Genomic DNA, 12150 nt, shown 5'->3' on the forward strand with positions numbered 1-12150 from the left:
ACTGAATCAGTCAATTGTAATTGGCTAACACATTTATGCTTCAGTGCACTGCCTCGCTTGTTCTCAATGTCTCTATGGACTGTTTTATAGCTAAAGAATATAATCGTATTTCTCCAAGCACTTTCGACCATACACCGGATTTCAAGAGGAGTCAGCCAATAAGACTCAAAAGAACACATATTCTGACATTGTTGTCGTTGCTATGCCCTTTTTTTTTTGTTTTGAGTTCTTGAAAGTACTTGGAGAAACGCAGTTCTTCCATGCTGAAAAAATGGACCAGCACTGAATCTTTTAAAAACAGTAAATTTAACAAACGCTACTAGAAATCAATAGTAGATTTCTCTAAACAATTGTAAGACAGATAATAAGTAATTTGTATTGGTTAAGTTGTTTCAAAACGTGTGTCTGCATTTTTAAATTACATGTTTGAATGAATGCACGTTTGCATTTTGACAGTTGCAATTGATAGAGAAACAGCTGCTGTATCCCTTTGCACACCTCCTCATACCGTGTACTCTTCCATTGAACAAGATTGTGAATCAACAGTTAGTCTAATACAGAAGACTCAAAGCAAAAGGAATTAGTTATCAGAAGCCGCCTCAAAAGAACAGCTAACCATTGTTTCTGTTGGGATTGGTTGAGTTTAGCAGCGGTTGTTGGGTAACAGAACATAAAATATCACTTAGCGGGTTGAACTGTCTAGTACTACAAGTTCGGTCAGTTAATATGTACATTCCATGCTGAGTTATTCGTGAGGTAAGCATGCACTTCCTACAGGAGTGGAGAAGTTATCGATGTGGATATGTGCAGTTACCTGTCCGGAGTGCTTTAAAAAAAATAAAAATAAAAGATACTGGTTGATAAGCGTACGTTCTTATAGGTATCGAGAAAAAAAAAATAAAGAAGTTTTAAAAACGACAATAACTGCATTTGCATGCTGGCAGATGTTGGAACACGAGTGCTGCATCTTTGCTACAGTCGTGCCAAATGTTTTATAGTTTGTATATATTGTAGCGATCTCAATTCCTGCAGGCAGGCAGATCACACAAGGCGAGGTAATCCACACACAGGCGGAGGGTGGGCGCGGACCTGGGACCTCTGGCACTAAAGCATAGCACAGATACTGCTGAAGAAAAGAGCTGGCTCCTTTGCAAGGAGCGTATATCTGGCTTATGTCTTTGTATGTGATTACATCACCTACCAGCCCTGCTGCTGCCTTCCCCCGTGCATGCTACACTCTACCCTGCCAGCCTCAAGTCTGCCCCCGACTTGCTCACCAGACAACAGACCGACGAGTGCGTGCCGGGGTACCTGTGTCCATTTCTGACACCAGTGTAGCGAAATAGGTTAACACAGGCAAGCGCATCACACTGAGCAAGGCAAACCACACACAGGAGGAGGGGCAGGCGAACCCATGACCTCTCGCACTATCACATAGCGCCAATACTGCTGTTCATAAAAGCCAGTTCCTTCTCCAAGGCTTATGTCTTCGTATGTGATTACTTCACCTACCAGCCCCATTTCAGATGAGATACTTTGTGTGATGTGAAAGAAGACTATATTATTTTGATCAAAGACAAAGCTTCAATGTAGCTAAGAGGCACCAAGGACTTGACTGTGATGTGCTTTGTTTACCTGGTTGACTCTGCACAGGCCATGTCTGATCGAAGGTATGATCTGAGGAATGTATCGAATGAAACCCTAACTTTGTTTTAAAAAAAAAAAAAGCAGTCCCAATAACCATGTGGTGCATTTGTATATTTCGTGTTTGTTTGAGTCAGACACAGGTCTCAGGCACAGTAAAGGTGCACAGCAGTCCGTATCATATTTGTTCACATCACGGTTGTTAAACAGAAACAATTATAAATATGTGAAGTCAGAATCTTCACTTTACCCAACTTGGTCTCATAAAATAACTTTTATACAGGAGCAATTATATATATAAGTAGAAGGCTGTCAATTCAATATCCTATCAGGGACATATTGGAATCAGAAACCGATAAGACATGGGGAAGGTAAACCCAGTGCAGCGAGGCAATCTCTGGAACTGGAACAAGAAAAGACTGATTTACAAACTGGTTTTACGCTGAAGCTGGAAAGACTGCAATAATTCATAACTGGGCAGTAAAAGCCTCGTGGGCATTTTAAAGCAACGAGCCTGGTGAACACATGTAGTTCATGTTCTGCCACCGCTGTTTTTTACTAGATATCTTTCCTGCCCAGTTGAAGACAATGAGATTGCTGTATTGGAGTTCTCTATAAAACTTCCATTCGGGCATCAGCAATAACTGCGTATAGTGGTTTCCAAACACAGCCCTTGCTGAGAGACGACTGGAAGAGAAACACTGCCATCTAGAATCAACTGTGGCTCTTAGCTTTGGCAACAGTTCACAAAGCACTATGTCTGAGGTATGTGACTGGACATTTGAGAATGTAAGTAAAATAAGTAAATGTAAGTGGTCCCTTGTCTTGCAATTGAATATAAATTAAATTAAATGTACCGTTTAATTACACGTATAGGTGTATGTGCTGATGCCTGGGCATTTTTAGTTACTCCATTGGTTTCTTAAAACACAGTCATTAAACAAGATACCTAACTAATTAAAAAAATATCATAAATATAATAATAATAATAATAATAATAATAACAATACCTACATGTAAGGTCAATCTTAGTATTCAACAAACTTTACACAATTTCTTATTTATTTATTTATTTTTAAATAATAAACACAAAGTAGAGAGAAGTTAACTGACTGTCAGGCTGAGCAACACTATATACAGGAGGGAGTTTCCGAGCGCTGACCTATAACCTTCAGAATCACTAACTACAATTAGGTTAAACTTACAAGAAAAATATTTTCAGCGTTCTAATTATTATGTTAATCGCTATGCAGTTTATGATGTAAAATACTATGTAAAATGGAATCAGTTAGGCAAAGCTTTGCATAGCCGATGTAAAAATAGTCAAATACCGCAAGTCGACTAGTCGTCACAACAATATTAACAGATCAGTATTTGATTATGTCTGGTGCTTGATTGGTGAATATAAAGTTTCGTAACACTGCTGTTCATGTATTATACCTTAAAAATGCTTTTATTTTTATTTTTTAGCTATTAATTTCTGTTCTAAAATGTCATTTACATGTTCATGGATTGAGGCTGTGACTGCACTTCCATCCACCTGAAACCTCACATGACCACACGACTAGTCGACTACAAGACTTAACTAGTCTTCTACAACACACCAGCCTCCCTCCCACTCCTGCAATCTGATAAGAAAGCACACTTGCACGTCTAGGCAGGGTACAGGGCCAGTCAACACTGACAGTTTTGTTATTGTAACTGAGTAGGGGAAAAAAGGAAAAAAAAATGTTTGCAAGGCCACCTGGCTGGCGCATATCCAACGATTGTGCTGAAGGGAGAGTTGACACACAGGTTTTCCACGTAGCTCAGAGCCTTGTTCTGTAACAAGATACTTTCCTGCGTCACGCTGCACAATGATCTTTTTCTGTGTACAGGAGAGCTATAAACAGCGCCAGAAGCTGCCCGCCTGCAGTCCTGGGCCTATGTCGACATGCAGCAGAATAAATGTGAGGCCCTTTCTTTACTCTCTGAATGTCATTCGCCCGCTGTGACCGCATCAGCTGCCGTGGTGAGCGCGGGACGTCTTGTCTCTTAAAGGTCGAACAGATATTAAGTTTTTCACACAGTCACTTTGCTGACTTTGTTAGTCGCCACCCCCCACTGAAACCTTAAACCGAAACGACCACCATAATAAGGTTTTTTTTGTTTGTTTGTTTCGTTTTTGTGAAAGGATAAGCAAACTGCTTATGTTACAGAACCAAGGTGTCCGAAGGTTGAGGGAGTGTGAGTGGGAATACAGGGACAAAAAAAAGTCTGAAAAAAAAACTAGAACTGAAAAACACATCCTCACAAGCATTAAAATTAATCAAATAAATGCACAAAATGCATTTATTTAAAGCACTGTGAAATTTCTCTACAAAGAAAAACCAGTGCAAGGTCATGTAGACATTGTGATTCAGTAACTGCATGTACAGTACCTTGGAGAGGAGAGATTAGGAGATATAATCCACATGGTGATGTCAAATTACACAACCCTGCATGGCCAGGTCAATAGGGTTATGTCACCCTCCACCCACAAGTCACATCTGCTCATTACACAACACAAGGCAGGGAGGGGGGCCCCTTACAGTAAAAGCAGAGCACAGTGTAATAAAACATAGTAAAGTATAGGTAAGCATTGCAAAGCCCAGAGAGGGGATGGGACAGATGGGACTCCCATACAAATTTATTGTGGTTAACTTTAATAGGGGTAGGGGAGAGAATCCAACATTGAACAATGCAGCACTGCAGATCCTATACAACAGGGATATTCAGTGTTTTGACACAACTACAATATTCTTTTTCCAACAGGTCATTTGATGGGGCACCTGGTTTATTTTACACCTGAGACCATGGTTTTTGTTTACCAGCTAAAGAATATTAGAATGTTAAAAGATTATTCGAACATGAAAAACCTATGTTTTCCTAGCACTATCAAGGGCTCGACGCTAGTGAGCTGAATGTGTAGATGCAAGTGTATTTTCCAGGTCCTATGTGTGTATTGCAATATATGATCAATCCAAGTTTGGGTTTCCCTGTATTTCTGAAGGTCTTGTGTGATGCAGTGAGCTGGTGAGCAGAGTACCCAACAGCTCTGATGTAAATGATAAAGGTGTGAGCTCAGGATTGTTCAGTATTTGCAAAGGACCTGTATCTGAGTTGACATTCAGGCTTTGCTATCCAGGTCCTGTGTGTGGGGGTGTTCCAGTGTGCTAGTGCACAGCACAGTCTGATGTTAACCATCCTGATGTGAGTTGAGGTTACCCTGTATCTACCCACCTCATGTGAACCATCCTGAAGAGTGCGCCGACCAGGCTGCTGGAGACGCAGCCCATGGAACAGCATTGACTCAGGCAGGACAGCAGGTCGGAGGAGAGGGAGGGCAGGAAGTACAGCAGCTGGACCAGATGCTGATGAGACTGGAGGGAGTAGGACAACACTGCCATCTTCTGGATCTGCACAGACATTGCATGACAGCATTAAAAACAGCACTGTGCTGCACAGCACAGCACTCCCTCATCCTGTATATGATAAACGTGACCTAAATCTACAGCATATGCATGTTAAAATGAAAGAATAACAGATATACCAAAGACTGCACAGAAGTAGTTGAATTCAGACTCAGCAGAAGCACTATACAAAAGTCATCCACTTTAAGGATTTGTAAGATTTGAAATTATTTTCACTTTTTCCCTTACCCTTTTATGCATGACATTTTAAAAATAGCTCAGAAAAAAAGTAGTTTAGATACATAATATATTCTTCACAGAATTAATTCCCCCCCCAATTATTTCCCATTGCTTTATGTGTGTGCGTGTCTGGTGGTTGTGGGGGGGTGGCATCCTCATGAGGTCAACATGCATGAAAGGGTTAAACTTCAACTTTTATCTGCCACCATGTATTGTATGTCCTTATAAAAACTATTACTATGAAGTGTGGTTCTTTTTAACCAAAGCTAATAACCTTGTTCAGCTGAAATAGAGTTCTTCCTTTGGGCAGGAGTTTCAATATACAGTTTTATGTTGGCATGAAGAAAAACCCAGGATCGCTTTCTTTAAATAATAAAGAGAAAAGAGTAAAAAAGCACCAGAAGAGCATAAACTAGGCAAAGTTAAAACACAAAAGCGCTTTCCTTATCCCGGTCTTTCTTCAGACCAATCTGTAGCGATCAGAGACAGACACAAATTAGTTGCTTACGCACATATTGATGTCATTCCGCAGCAGATAAAAGGAGTCTTGTATGGATGAAAGGCAGCATCTGAAGCTCACTCTTATATCACACAAGTCAGACTTTCCTCCCTTTCAGGGCAAGTATTCCACTTGAAAACAACATCAGAAGTTTTATAAACAGAGGACATCTGAGGCTGAGGATTGGTTTGATCTCACTTGTTGGGTGACGTTTTTAATCTAGGCCATGCAATCAATTGCTCGCTGTATACTTAAACAAGGATGAATTTAATAAAAGACCCAGATCTAAATTAAACTAGAAATGGGAGTTTTAACAAAAACAAAAACAAAGCCTCCCCGAGTGCAAAAGGCTGAATGTGACATCAAACTATGCCACAAAACAATTTGGCAGTGAAATGGTTCATTTCTACTGGACATCACCTGCAATGGCAATTTATTGACAGAATCATAGAATGCAGCTGTGTACCAACTATAAAGACCCCATTTACAAGCACTTGGCCTGTATCATTGATACAGCCAGGGCTTAAAACAACTGAATAATTTATTTAATAACACTAATAATAGAACTTAAGTCATAAAATCAAAGAATACAGCTGTGTAACAAACATTAAGGGCTGGTTTCACTAATCTTGGACTACCTAATGTTATTTTACATAAGGTAGTCCAAGACTAGTGCTAATCAGGGTCTGTGAAACCAGTCTTATGACAGTATACTCAAAGTGTACTGTCTCTATGAAAACTTAAGTCACATGACCTCGATATGGCAGCCATATTAGGTTAGAGGTCAATGTCAAGTTGGCAACACATTCAACATGGAGGATTTATATAAACCTGCAAATATGAAGTCGTTACGTCCAATGTTTTCTGATAATGAAAATAAAATAACAAAAAAGGCTTTGTTTTTCTTTTACGATCCATATTTTTTTATTTAAATCAAAAGAATCACAGAATGCATCTGTGCAACGAGCATGAAGTCAGTACCTCAAAGCATTAGGTCTTTATCAGTCAAAAAACATAAAGTCACATAACCCCAAATGAGAACTTCTACCCCTGTCTTAAGCCATATCTATGTATTAGAATCAACGTCTTTACAAGCTACAGCTGGAACTGACAGTTGAATTCAATAGTCTCACTCTCGCTGGTGCAACCAGTCTCCCATAAGGGGACAGGCTCTGAGCTTTGAAAGAGCCGGGTGCATACAAGGACACGGACTGAAAACAAAGATGGGCAATGGTCGCCATCTAGTGGGGGGTTGCAAAAACTACTTTAAGGTCTTAAAAATCAACAGCTATTTACAGAAACAACTTTGCAAAGCTACGCTGTGCTGTGCAGGATCTGCACAGATTTCTGCAGGCGGAGTTGAGTGACGTCAGGCAGCAGCCCTTGAAGGACACGCATCTCTGCGATTCTGGATAGAACTGTGGAAAATTCCACTACGTGAACAACGTCACCACTGTACTACTTCAGGACGAGAGACGCGTGGTGTATTGAGCTGCGTGTGACTTATGTTGTGATAAGACAATTTCGCGACTTTTTTCTCTGAAAATCCCAGTTGTCTGCATTGAAAGTCTCTAGATTTGTCTCTAGTCAATACGCTAGGGAAACCAAAAGTCGCTGGATCTAGCGCCAAATCGTTACGTTGGCAACACTGCTTGCCCTTGCAGTGTGCGGTGGACGGGGAAAGTCGACGCTGTTAAGCGCTGAGTGCTTATGGTATAGCTCTAGTCGAGTAAAACAAAAATCACAATTCGTATTTTACTGTCAGGGATTAAGTGCATATGCGCTGTAAGAATTTTAAGGTATGACAGTATATTGTGATCACGAGCCCCCCAAAAGCCAGACGAGCCGCTTTTGTGTCGGGACCCCGAGTTTGAGAAATGGTGATCTAAAGCATTCTATAAATTTGTCAGTCTTAAAGGTTTGATTTAAATTAATTCACAAATGTATAATTCCTCTCACGTGCTCATTGTCTTTATGGAGGATGGGAGAATGCATGTGCACAAGCCTTGTGCAAATCAGCGATAATGATTTCACTTTAGCCCAGTCCTGTAGTGAGAAGATGGTTTTCAGGCACAGTTGACGATCTGCACTCCATTATCACTACTTCAGTTACAGTATTTTGTTTATTTCTCGCATGGTTTGTGCATCCTCCACCTGAAGACAAGGAGGGCACTTGAACTAGAGTAAGTGCATCAGACCTGTCTAATGTCAACTTATTCATTCCAAATGGGTGACATTGTCTACAGAAATGCTATAATACTGTAAACATGTAAGAAAATGAGTAAAACGAGTAAAACAAATCTTGCAAAAATGAACTTGAATAATATATATTTAAAGGTGGTCCTGTGGTTACATGTCATACCACCCCCCCCCCCCCCCCCCCATCCCCCGTATTGAACTTTCTCAACTTTTAATGGCAGATTTGCATGTGTTGCTTGAATAGTTTCACCGGACAAGGGCATAAGGAATAGAGTTGCTTATTCTTAAACATGAATGGGGATCAGCCATCACATTGGTGAGTTACTGGTTTGTGTTCTGCATAACCATGTGAAGAAATGAGAGATCACAGGGTTTTGAAATTGAGGCTCTCATTCCTGTATGGCATGCCACATTATCATTTAAAGACATTTCTAAATAATTTTAAAATATCTAAAATACATACAAATTATTGAGCTAACAACTAGCAGCGAAGTGAACGCACTGAATTGTGAATTAAGAAAATCAGATATGGGAGCTCACGAACGGATGGCCTGACATTCTCCTCTAGAATCTTCTGATACAATGCAGAATTCATGGTTGTGTCAATGATGGCAAGCCACCCAGGTGAAGACCAAACTCACAAAGTTTCTGATCTTTACATAGGATGGGGCCTCCCAAACTCACCCCTGAAGATCTACCTCTATTTAAACACCTGATTGTTCCCTCAATTGAGCTGATAAAACCAGGGGTTCACTTACTTTTTCACATACCCTGAATCTTAATTACTCATTGTTTGTATAATTCATACATAGTTTTGTTTCAAAAGACATTGAATTAAGACTGGTTTTGACTCAAGAAGGCTATCACGGTAAAGCCATGAAATTTCCATAATTATCGTTGGGGTTCACAAACTTTTTTCGGCACTATATAAAGAATCAGCACTGGGTCTGTGCATCAAATATGTGCCGCCCCCCCCCCCCCCCCCCCCCAGGAGAGGTTAATGTTTTTGCTAGGCTAGACATGTCAAAAAGAGGTAAGAATTGAATTTGTGAGCATATTATCTTGTTGATCTGATATAGTGGTCTTCACCTCAAATTAACTATATGTGACATGTTTTCAAACTATAAAGTTAGTTCAGTACAGGTAATGAACATTGAAAACAGTGACAGTGATTTTAGTTCTAATAATGCAACAGGAACAGCCTTTTGTTTTCATCATAGGACCACCTTATCAAAGGACAGGTTGAGGATGTACTTAAATAAATATTTTTTTCCTTTTCCAAAGCATAAATTTTTTATATATATTTGAAAATTGTGAAAAATACCTACTGTACATTATTTCAGTAAAGTTTATAATCTGTGTGATTAAGACACACGCCATTCGCGCCACAAAGTAAAACACTAACACGTTAGAAAAGAAACACATAGCTATTATGCATTTATTTATAAAAAGCTTGGAGAATAAGATGTCTGTTAGAAAGTGCTTACACAGTTTTATTTGTCCATATTTTATTGTGTGTGTACAGGACATCTGTAATTACTCAAGCGAGCTGAACCACGCAGCTGTGAAAGAGAGGGATGCTGGGAAATGAAGTATTTCTTTTTTCACATTAATGCACAAGCACAGCTTTCCAGTTCAGATGTGAAAAGGAAGCTATACCGGTAGGTTGTATACGCTGAGAACTATTGTATCCAACACCAGCCAGAACTGTTCAGATGACACCTGCACACCACATCACCCTGGGGTGCTTTAACTAGGTGTGCTGTGTACAGACCACAAGAGTTTAAACAGAAGAAACATTTTAATTTAAGTCCTTTGCTCTTTAAGAATAAGGATTGTGTGCTTTTCTTAAAGAAAAATTGGACATCATACAATAAAATTTTACTGGTTTTGAAAAAGAGCAGTAACAAGTTAATCTACAACATTCAGTTGGCAAAAAAAAAAAAAAAAAAACCCACAGCAATTACAGAACATAATAAAAACAAACTACAGCAGAACTAGTTCATATAACCATTTTGAACTTTAAAACCAAAATCAGAGCTAGTAGCTTAACATTTTAATGGCATTTCTGATAATAACAATATACAGTTCTGCATTCAAAATATTCAGTTTCCTTGAACTTGACAAGCAGTGCATTTCATGTACCATGTACATCCTAAAAAGTTGTAGACACCCTTGTTTGTTTGTTGTGCAACATTTGTTGCCCCTTTTTCCACACTCGGACATCTGGCTTACTGAATATCTTACAGAGGAGGCAAGGGAGGCAGTGCAGCCTCAATTTCAAAGTGAAAAAAAAGGAAATTTCAACAATATTGGAAATTACATAAGAAGACACAAGACACTGCACACCCATATGCCTACTGCATTATAACAGCAGAATCATCAGTAAAGTAAGACATATTTTCAAAGTTTCATATTATAATACTACTTCTTTTCTCTGGGAACAAATCTAGTTGTTAGTGTTGTTTTTTTCTCTTCTATTTTCTCTCTATGTTTATTTTCCCCAGTGCTGGTAAACTCTTTCACTTTCTTTTCCCCTGCACAGTATATCACTATTTTGCTGGTCATTTACGTTTTGAAAATTAAGTCTATATAGGATGTGCTTGATTTGTGCCTGTCTTTCTCCTGCTGTAACAACTTATAGAAAATGTTTTATACAAAGTACGTTAGTGACGTGGTCTTGAGGTCGAAATGCTATACAGTAGTCACTTATCCAAACTAATTGGGACGATACTAGTTTGCATAATTGATTTGTATGGATAACAGAACAGGTATTAATAATAATTACTGTACCAGTAATCATGCATAGAATAAAGTTCACACAAGTACTTAGTACACAAGTACCTACTGATAACACTATGTAACACAATTTTTGTTCCTGGGTAGTAAGTGTTATTTCCTAATTGCTTATGCCTCAAAAGTATAGAAAATGGCTATTATTCCCCACAAACTTTGCTTTTGTGACCAGGACAGTGATATCACTATTTCCAATGGGAAAACGGGCAAATGTGTGTCTTTTCGTTCACATAAAGTCAGAAAAAAACAACATATGAAATGTAAATACAGTATAATCGTAAATCTCGAAAAACTACTCACTTCTAAATTTTTTGTAGTCATTTTTGTATTACTTTAGTATAAATACATGTTAATTTGGATTCATATGTTGTTTTTTTCTGACTTTATGTGAACGAAAAGACACACATTTGCCCGTTTTCCCATTGGAAATAGTGATATTTTGAAATATCACTGTCCTGGTCACAAAAGCAAAGTTTGTGGGGAATAACAGCCATTTCCTATACTTTTGAGGCATAAGCAATTAGGAAATAACACTTACTACCCAGGAACGACAAAAAAACAAATTGTTATACGGTGTAATATATAGCTAGGAACCTATTCTATCCCATTAAGCATACAAAATTACAAAACTTTACAAATTAATGCAATTAAGTCAAACTAACACTGCAGTTAAGCTAATAACATACTGCAATTAAATGCACCATATACCAAACTTTGAAAATAATCAAAGAATACAATTCAGTAAAACTTTGACACATTACAAACTTTAGGAATCATTAAACAAAGAAATTCAGTAAAATGTTTCTATACTTTAATACTTGCTGTTAAGGCACTGAATTAAAATGCATTGAAACGAGTAAAATACAAGTTCTTAGCTGCACTATAAAAGACCGGATATCCAGCCCTTACTAACGAAATCGAAGAAAAATCACAAATGAGGCAATTGTTTTAAATTTGCTTAACTGCAACAATTTAAAGAACACAATGCTCCATCTAAGGTTTTGATGATAAAATAATTCTGTAACTTTCATTTGCCTCAGTCTGCTGGTCCTTTTTTTGGCAGCTAAATCTCGTAGCCGTTTTAGCAGCAGAAGCTGTGTGCGCAATACACCACACGCAATTCATCACGTGACTATAGGTGCGTTCGGTTGATTAGACAGTACTGTTGATCAAAGATCGGATAATTGATTCTACTGTAGTTCTATACAGTGCATTTTTAAAATATACACTGGCAGTGTGCAACAGTTAAAGGGTACATAAGGATCTTTTTATTTTATTGTGTTACATGTTCCCATGTGTTGCTACAACTGTTTATGTGAGGTGTGTGTATTGTTTAAATTT

The sequence above is a fragment of the Polyodon spathula genome, chromosome 3, assembly GCF_017654505.1.
Source record: "Polyodon spathula isolate WHYD16114869_AA chromosome 3, ASM1765450v1, whole genome shotgun sequence".
NCBI classification, from domain to species: Eukaryota; Metazoa; Chordata; class Actinopteri; order Acipenseriformes; family Polyodontidae; genus Polyodon; species Polyodon spathula.